Here is an 8,443-nt window from a genome sequence, read left to right as displayed (position 1 = left end):
GATGAAAGACACCCTAAGCCAAAGGAGTGGATAAGTATATGGCTCACTGTGCCAGTAAACAGGTAAGAGTCTCTTTAGTGCTGTCAAGAGCCTTGGTCACCCAGTAGGGAAGGACAGGAGACCCTAGAAGTGCCAGGGTAGAGTCCAGCTCCTGTGCCTGCTGACCAGTCCCTAGGAACTGACCCCAAATCCACCCGAATTTTTACATAAACCCTCTGGGATTTATAGACCACAGAGGCTTGGAGGTCTCCTCCCTCTAAACTGAGGGAGAGAGGAGGTGTACCCAGCAGGAGGATGGGCAAGGTCTAGGAACCAACACTGAAGCCTGGTCCATCCAGGGTTTCCGTTCACAGCCTGACCACCACCCAGTCTCCATTTCCATTCCTCCATCTCTGCCTGCCCTTCTTTTTCTTCTTCCTTCATCCATCTTGCTCACTGTTCCTCTTCCCATTACCGCCAACAGTCACATTAAAATCTCTGACCCTTATGTAACATTTTTTGCTTTCTCCAGAGCACTTTTTGTACACAAATGCTTCTTAAACTGGAGTGCATATGCCCTTGGGGGGCTCCCATCCATGGGCCAGAGAATTTGCAGAGCCATGTGACACACGTGGCCCATCTTGCTGGCATTAAAATTACCCAATGGTAAATAACTTAAAACACTGTCTTTGTGTTAAAAGAAGCAACGTGGGTATATTATGGAGCAGAATGCAAAATGCACATAAAATTTTAAGCTACAGTAAGACTTCAGATAAATTGTGAGCTTGTGGCAGGCTGCTTTAAGCTACACCCTCAAACCCCCAGGGTACCTGTTTACTCTCTTTTGCCATTAGGTTTGGCTTTAGTGGAAAAGTTGGAGGAGCTCTGACTTACTTTATCACATGAAATCCTCACAACAGCCCTTTCAAAGCAAGGCAGTCTTAGAGATGGAGGAACAGGGACCAGATATGCTGAGTAACTTGCCCCAAGTTACCCAGCAAGCAGGTGTCAGAGCCTAAACATTGTCTAGGTATTCTAACTCCAAGTCCAGTATTGACTCCACACTGAGGTACTGCCAGGCACATTGAACCACTGGGGGCAACAGGCCCCAGAAACAGGTAGTGCTGGGCCCACAGCTAGGGAGGATCCTCTGCAAATTTATAAAGTCCTCCCCCATAACCCATGGCTTCAAAATTCATAGGCAAGCAGGTGCTCCAAGCCTGGAGAGCTAAGACGCAGGTGGCTGCAATTCTGACATCACCCAGATAAGCCACTGTCAACTCTGGACCGCCAGCCTCAGAAGCTGAGGGCAGGGAGATTGGGAATTCTTGGTTGTTGAGATTGGCAGTTCTTTCTGGTAAGACTCAAAAGGCAAGGAGTTGACACATGGGGACCCAGGTGGCCCTGCTCTCTTCCTCAGTGCTCAGTGCTATCAGGGCAGGTACTCGGCTCCCAAGCCACTGGGCCCAGCAGGACTGGAGTCAGCTGCCGAATGGTTGGCTGGAGCAGGATTTGAATCCAGGTCGGGCTGACTCCCATCCCCCAGCCCTTCCCACGCTGCCTGAGGTTATGAAAGGAGTTCCATCCCGGAGTCAGGATACCTGAGTTCTAGCCCAGCTTCTCCAAAAGGAGCTGTATGACTTGGGCCAGTGCCTTCCGATTCTAGTACAGCGGGAAACACTCTAGCACCCAGGGGTTCTAGAGCCAGAACCACCTGGGTTCAAATCCCAGTTTTTCCACTCACTAGCTCTATAGTCTCAGGCAAGCTTTCACGTGCCTGTGCCTCAGTCTCCATATCTGTAAATGGGGACACGATTGGTGCCCAGCTCACAGGATCGTCGTGAGGATTAAATATCCACACAAGGCACTCGGAAGAGAGCCCGGTATGGAGCCGTGCTCAATAAAGGTGAGAGTGAAGGGGGTCAAGTGGCAGCCCCAAGGACCCACACCCTCGCAGCAGTGAGTCTGATTGGCAGGTGGGATAGGAGCCGCTGTGTCGGACCTAAACAGCTGCCTCTCCCTTTGTCCCCCAGCAGCTCAAGCCCCGAGTCCCGTGGCTGGTATTCATTCAGCAACTTTTTACTAAGTATCTGTTGCAGGAAGGGGGACGCCTTCCAGGGCCTGAGAGTGGGCTCTAGTCTAACACTCGGAAATGAATTGTCCGAGGAGACATGTGCTGACAAAGCAGGAGACTTTATTGGGAGGGGGCACCCAGGCGGAGAGCAGGAGGGTAAGGGAACCCAGGAGAACTGCTCTGCTACATGGCTCGCAGTCTCGGGTTTTAGGGTGATGGGATTAGTTTCCGGGTTGTCTCTGGCCAATCATTCTGACTCAAGGTCCTTCCTGGTGGCGCACACATCGCTCAGCCAAGATGGATTCCAGCGAGAAGGATTCTGGGAGAACATATGGACTGGCATCTCCTGTCTCCTTTTGACCTTCCCCGAATTCTTCTAGTTGGTGGTGACTTGTCAGTTCCGAGTTCCTTACCAGGATCTCCTGTTGTTACGATAACTCATGCAAGTGGCTACTATCTTGCCTGGCCAGGGCGGGTGGTTTCAGTCAGTGTTTCCCCTAACATACTTACCCTGGGCCAGGCATGGCTAGCGTATGGGGGACACAAAGGAGAGCAAAACCAGACGCAAACCCTGTGTGTCTAGAAGAGAGACAATTAACAGACCCACAAGGAAATGACAGCTAGTGGTAAATACTATGCAGGAAAATAACCCAGGGGGAGGGGATAGCGATGGGGAGGTGTTTTCAATGAGCTGTTTCGGGAAGCCCTCTCTGATAAACAAAGAAGTAGTAATCATTTATAAATAGTATTTAGCCGCCCTCAGCTTCAGAGCTCAGCCAGTTTCCCAGCTGGGAGAATCATTGGCGTGGTGGTCACCCGTGTGATCCCAGAGGCCCGCAAGGAAGACAGGGAGGGTTTGAGCATTGCAGTAGGGGACGCCCTGATATCGGTGGGATATCGATTTTGGGGAAGGTGCTGGGGGTGATGGTCCACGAGTACACTCAGGTTGAAGGTAAAAAGCTGGGATTGGGAGGCTGGGTCCCAAGTACCGGCTGGGACACAGTACAAGGCCAATTGCAAGGTCCCATCTCTGAGGTGCGTCATCTGCAGGAACGCTTGAGACAAGAGGAGGTCTCAGATCACACACCGACAGAGCCAGCTTCAACAGTGAGAAAGTCATCTTAAAGTCAGACTGCTCAGCTTTCCAAATTGTGAAATAATGGCCTGAATTTAAACTTTCCAAGATAAATTCAGTGGTTTTGTTTTTTACTGTTAATAGAGGTAGACCTTTTCTGTGTTGTGTTAGAATTTACCTGTAAGTTATTTTAGTATCAGGTACACAAATGTTACTGTATTTTATGTATGATAGGATTGCAACTGCACACAATTCTAATCTAATTCTAATAAAAACACACTAGAGTCTTAAAAATATTGATAACATTTACAATACTGTAATACTATAAACAATAATTATTAAGAAATAAAGAAGCAAGAAGATACAGGACTCAGAGAGAAGAACATTCCTGGCAGAGGAAACAGCACGTGCAAAGGCCCTGAGAATGGGACAAGCCAAGGACTTTGGCTTTTATCCTCAGTGTGAGAAGGTAGATTGCTCTTGTTTTTCTTTTTTTTTTTTTACTTGTGGCTGCGTTGGGTCTTCATTGCTGCGCACCAGCTTTCTCTAGTTGCGGCGAGCGGAGGCTACTCTTCATTGCGGTGCGCGGGCTTGTCATTGCTGTGGCCTCTCTTGTTGCAGAGCACAGGCTCTAGGTGCGCGGGCTTCAGTAGTTGTGGCACACGGGCTCTAGAGCGCAGGCTCTAGATTGCTCTTTAAAGCAGACAACATAGCAGATGTTTTTCATGCCTATCAAATTCAAAATGCTAATCCACGAGTCCAGGGGGTTGACCCACCTTGTCCAAGGTCACTCACCACCCAAAAGTCCCTTCCTATTGAGACAGAAAAAAATAAAAATAGACTACGTAGTAGCCCAATGCATGTGAAAAGCCTTGTTTTCATCAACAGGAAGGGGGGTAAAATGAATCAACACAGCCTCCCCCTCATGCTGAACAGTCAGTCATAGTTAATGTACAGATCACAGAGGCAGGTAACTCATACATGCTTAGTAGCAAATGGAAAAATCAAAGCAAAATAAGTTAAAAAGAGATACAGCAAAGAGAAGGCGCCTCTTAAATCAGCCTTTTCGAACTGCTTCGGGGCACCCTGGAGGGTCCTGTGAAATACCACGCTCAAGCTTGCCAGTATTTGTGATGCAGGAGTGGCCCCGCCGAGGGCATGCACAGCTTCTCCCATGCCACCCGGGAGTTCAGATCGCTGTCCAGAGATGTTGAGATGACGTGAAGCATGTGCCTCAGGCTGGCCATTGTGCTAGATGCCTTACCTGCCTTGTCTCCTTTAATCCACCCCAAAATCCTGGGAGGTAGGGAGGATCTTCCCCATTTTACAGATAAGAACACTGAGTCCCAGAGAAGTTAAGCTAAAGGGATGAAGTTTACGTTAATTTGAATCCTGGCCAATTCAGGAAATTTGTAAGACCTTAGTTAAAGAGTGGAAAGATTGGCCCAGAGATGGGAACTTGGAAATGATGAGGCCAAGCTTTGAAGAGAGAAAAGAGTAGAGAAGCGACGTTTGTTGGGGCACAAGGCAAGGCATCTTTCTCCTGTGTCTCATTCAGTCTGTGTGACTACTCTGCAGGACAAGGATTGTTAGTCCTACATTCAAGATGAGGAAACTGAAGCTCAGAGGGATTGATGGACCTGCCCGAGGTCGCCGACTAGTAGCAGAGCCCAGATTCCAAGCCAGGTGTGCCTGGTTCCATAGCCCACAGCTGCTCCTGCACCTGGTCACGGTGCCTGGTGTGATGGGACTAGCCTGTCCTGGGACTCACTGCACCTGGGCTGTGGCCCCAACTTTTCCAGTGACTTGCCGTGTGACCTTGGGCCTGTCGCTCCCCTCTCTGAGTCTCAGTTTCCTCTTCCATAAAATGTGGAGGTGGGTGGGGTGATCTCCAAGGCCCCCTTGACAGTATGCCTCTGAGTCTGTGACAATTAAAAAGCAAAACACAGAACAAGACTGATCCACTGCTAACTCCTCCTGCCCTAGGCAGCCCACGAGAGAGGGCAGCAAAATCCCTGCTGCCTTGTCTGTGTCCCAATCTCACCCTGACCCCTCCCACTACCCTTGCTCTCTGAGCTTCCCACCCTGCACAGTCAGAGATCTGCCCTCATCCTTGCTTCCTCCTTCTCCCTCCCCCCATACCCCACATCTGCTCCAAACTAAATCCAGTCCCCTCTCTCTCATTGGCTCCTCCTATAATGGCCCCCATGGTCTCCACCCCCAGGACATGTGCTTGATCCCTCCCCATCTCTCCCACAGGCCATGCAGAGCCCTATACTGGTCCCCTGGCCCCAGTTTCGTCCATGAGAGTGGCCAGGATCTTTGTTGAATCAGATCTTTTACATGCCCCCAATCCTGCAATGGCTCCCAAAAAGCCTATAGGATAAATTCTTTAGCGTGACATTTGACATTCAAAACCCTTCAAGGTATGGCCCTAATCAGCCTTAATCAATTAATTTCCTCCCACCATCCCGCTCCTCCTCATTCCCGCCTACACGTCAGTCACGGGTTCTGCTTTGCCACCTCACTGCCTGTATACGCTATTTATTCTTCCAGTTAGTATTTCCAGCCCTCCTCTCCTCTCCACTCCCCACCTGATTCAAATGCCTTCCTCCCAAACACCCCAGAGAGGTCACAATCCTTCCTTTCCCTCTGTTCCCAAGAATCTTTTTACAGCCGTGATTTATTTGATTCCATACCTCCAGTGCCTGGCACCGAGCCTGACATATGGAATGGATGTAGATTCATGTTTGATGGTTGAATGGAAGTTTGACATCTCATTCCTTCGGGGGCCAGGGATTTGTTTTCATCTAGCCTATCAGGTTACCCAAGAAAGCTCTGTCCATCACCCAAAGCACTGCTGCCCACATAAGCAAGGCCTCCCAATGTCCCCTTTGCCCACGCCCAGGAGTCCTGCCAGCTTGGTACCCAGATGCTCTCTCTCTCTCTCTGTCTCTCATTGTCCCCCTCCTCTGGTCGGTGAAGACACTGAGCCTCTCCCTCCTCTCCTTTGTCCACCTTGAACCCTAGGGTCCTAGGTCCAGGGGCAGGTTAGAGAGGGAAAAGGTGAAAGACGTGTAGTAGAAGCACGTGAGAAGTTGCCATAACTAGTTCCTTGAGAAACACACATCCATTTTTTTTAAGAAAGATATACAACCAGTAAGATCTAAATAAGTGATGATCCATCAAAAAATGAAAGCCCATAAAATGACAAGGCAGGTCTATAGATATTGCTGAGAGGTGATTATGGTCTACTGTAAAGTAAGAAGTTCAGATGGAATCCAGTTTGTTTAATCTGACTCCATCCAGGCAAAGATGGGACAAGTCTGAATGTCTACACACCAAAATGTCGTGGGGTCCACTTCTGGATGGTGGGGATTATGGGTTATTTTTACCTTTGTCTTCACACTTTTATATTGTCTGATCTTTTTACAAAGAGCACGAAATTTTATGTTCAGAAAAATAGTGCTATTTTCATACTGAAAGAAGAGGATGAGGAAGAGGGCAGAGAGGAGAGGAGAGAAGGAAAAGCTAAATAAGAAACAGGTGAAGACAAAGATGACTGCCCCCCAAAGACCCTCTGAGCCTCTCCTGCCAACCCACCTGGCCTGCCCACTGCCTAGGAAAGACCACCTGATCGTGATTCCAGAATATAGTCTCCGGCCTCCAGGCCACTCTCCAGGGACCAGGTTCCTTGTCATCTAACACTCAGTTCTGGATTACACCCTTGTGCCTTTTAGCTGAGGGATAAGAGAGCTCATCAAGACTGTTGGCTCAGACCATCCCCATTTGTTCATCTTCCTCTGAATGAAACTCCAGGGCAGGAACCCAATCCCTTACCCCTGTGCCCATGAGGAGAGACTCACGCGGAAACACTGTAGCAATGGCCAGCTTGGCACCATCTGAAATCACATTCCTTTAAGGCACACGACAAGAACCCACAATGGAAGGTTTGAATTGGTTAAAGCCTGGACGGGAATCTGCAGGGCACTGGGCTTCCATACAGAGGCTGTTAAGTCCTGGCCCCTCTCCCTAGTGTCGGGATTGCATTGACCTGGTTACTTAACTTCACTGAGCCTCTGTTTCCATGTGTGTAAAGTGGGGTTAATAACAGCACAGGCAGACCCTGGAGACATTGAAGGTTCAGTTCCAGACCACTGCAATAAAGTGAATATTGCAATAAAGAGTGTCATATGAATTTTTTTGGTTACCTGGTGCATATAAAAGGTATATTTACACTATCTTATAGTCTATTAAGTGTGCAAAAGCATTATGTCTAAAAAAACAATGTACATACCTTAATTTTAAAATACTTCATTGCTAAACAATACTAACCATCATCTGAGCCTTCAGCGAGTTGTAATCTTTTTGCAATAGGAACATCAAAGATCACTGACTACAGATCACCATAACAAGTATAACAAATATAACAAAAATTTTAATAGACTATTTTTTAAAGCAGTTTTGGGTTCACAGCAGAGTTGGGCAGAGGGTACAGAGATTTCCCACATACCCCACGAGCTCACACAGGCATCGCCTCCCCGACCAGAGTGGTACATTTTTTACAATTGAGGATCCTGCATCGGCACATCATTATCACCCAGAGTTCATGGTTTATGTCAGGGCTCACCCTTGGTGTCATACATTCTATAGGTTTGGACAAATTTATGATGACGTCTCCACCATGATAGCATCATACAGAGTAGCTTCACTGCCATATAATTTTTGTTTTAAAATTCAGTTAGCTAGGGGCTTCCCTGGTGGCGCAGTGGTTGAGAATCTGCCTGCCGATGCAGGGGACACGGGTTCGAGCCCTGGTCTGGGAAGATCCCACATGCCGCGGAGCAACTGGGCCCGTGAGCCACGACTGCTGAGTCTGCATGTCTGGAGCCTGTGCTCCGCAACAAGAGAGGCCACGATAGTGAGAGGCCCGCGCACCGCGATGAAGAGTGGCCCCCACTTGCCGCAACTGGAGAAAGCCCTCGCGCAGAAACGAAGACCCGACACAGCCAAAAATAAAAAAATAAATAATAATTTTTAAAAAAAATTCAGTTAGCTAATATTTTATTTGAGATTTCTACATTTATTTTTTTATTGAAGGATAGTTCATGAAATATTGCGGGAATTACCAAAATGCAGCACAGGGACATGAAGTGAGCAAATGCTGTTGGAAAAACGGCACCGGCAGATTTGCTCGATGCACAGTTGCCATGAACCTTCCATTTGTAAAAAATGCAACATCTGCAAAGCATAGTAAAACGAGGTCTGCCTGTACAGATGTCACAGGACTAGTGAGGGCTGAACCAGATGACGTA

At 48.2% G+C, this 8,443-nt stretch overlaps 1 pseudogene across 1 annotated transcript; it reads left to right on the top strand.

Moving 5' to 3' along the window:
- The first annotated feature begins 1,365 nt into the window (after nt 1-1,365).
- LOC309621081 (acylphosphatase-1 pseudogene) lies at nt 1,366-3,622 on the top strand (annotated as a pseudogene). The gene is made up of 2 exons: nt 1,366-1,420; nt 2,800-3,622. The product of its transcript is annotated as an acylphosphatase-1 pseudogene (transcript).
- The last annotated feature ends 4,821 nt before the right edge of the window (nt 3,623-8,443 follow it).

This window comes from Balaenoptera borealis (assembly GCF_965194805.1).
Source record: "Balaenoptera borealis genome assembly, chromosome: 1".
In the NCBI taxonomy this organism is placed as follows: Eukaryota; Metazoa; Chordata; class Mammalia; order Artiodactyla; family Balaenopteridae; genus Balaenoptera; species Balaenoptera borealis.
This window is presented reverse-complemented; position numbering and strand designations above follow the sequence as displayed.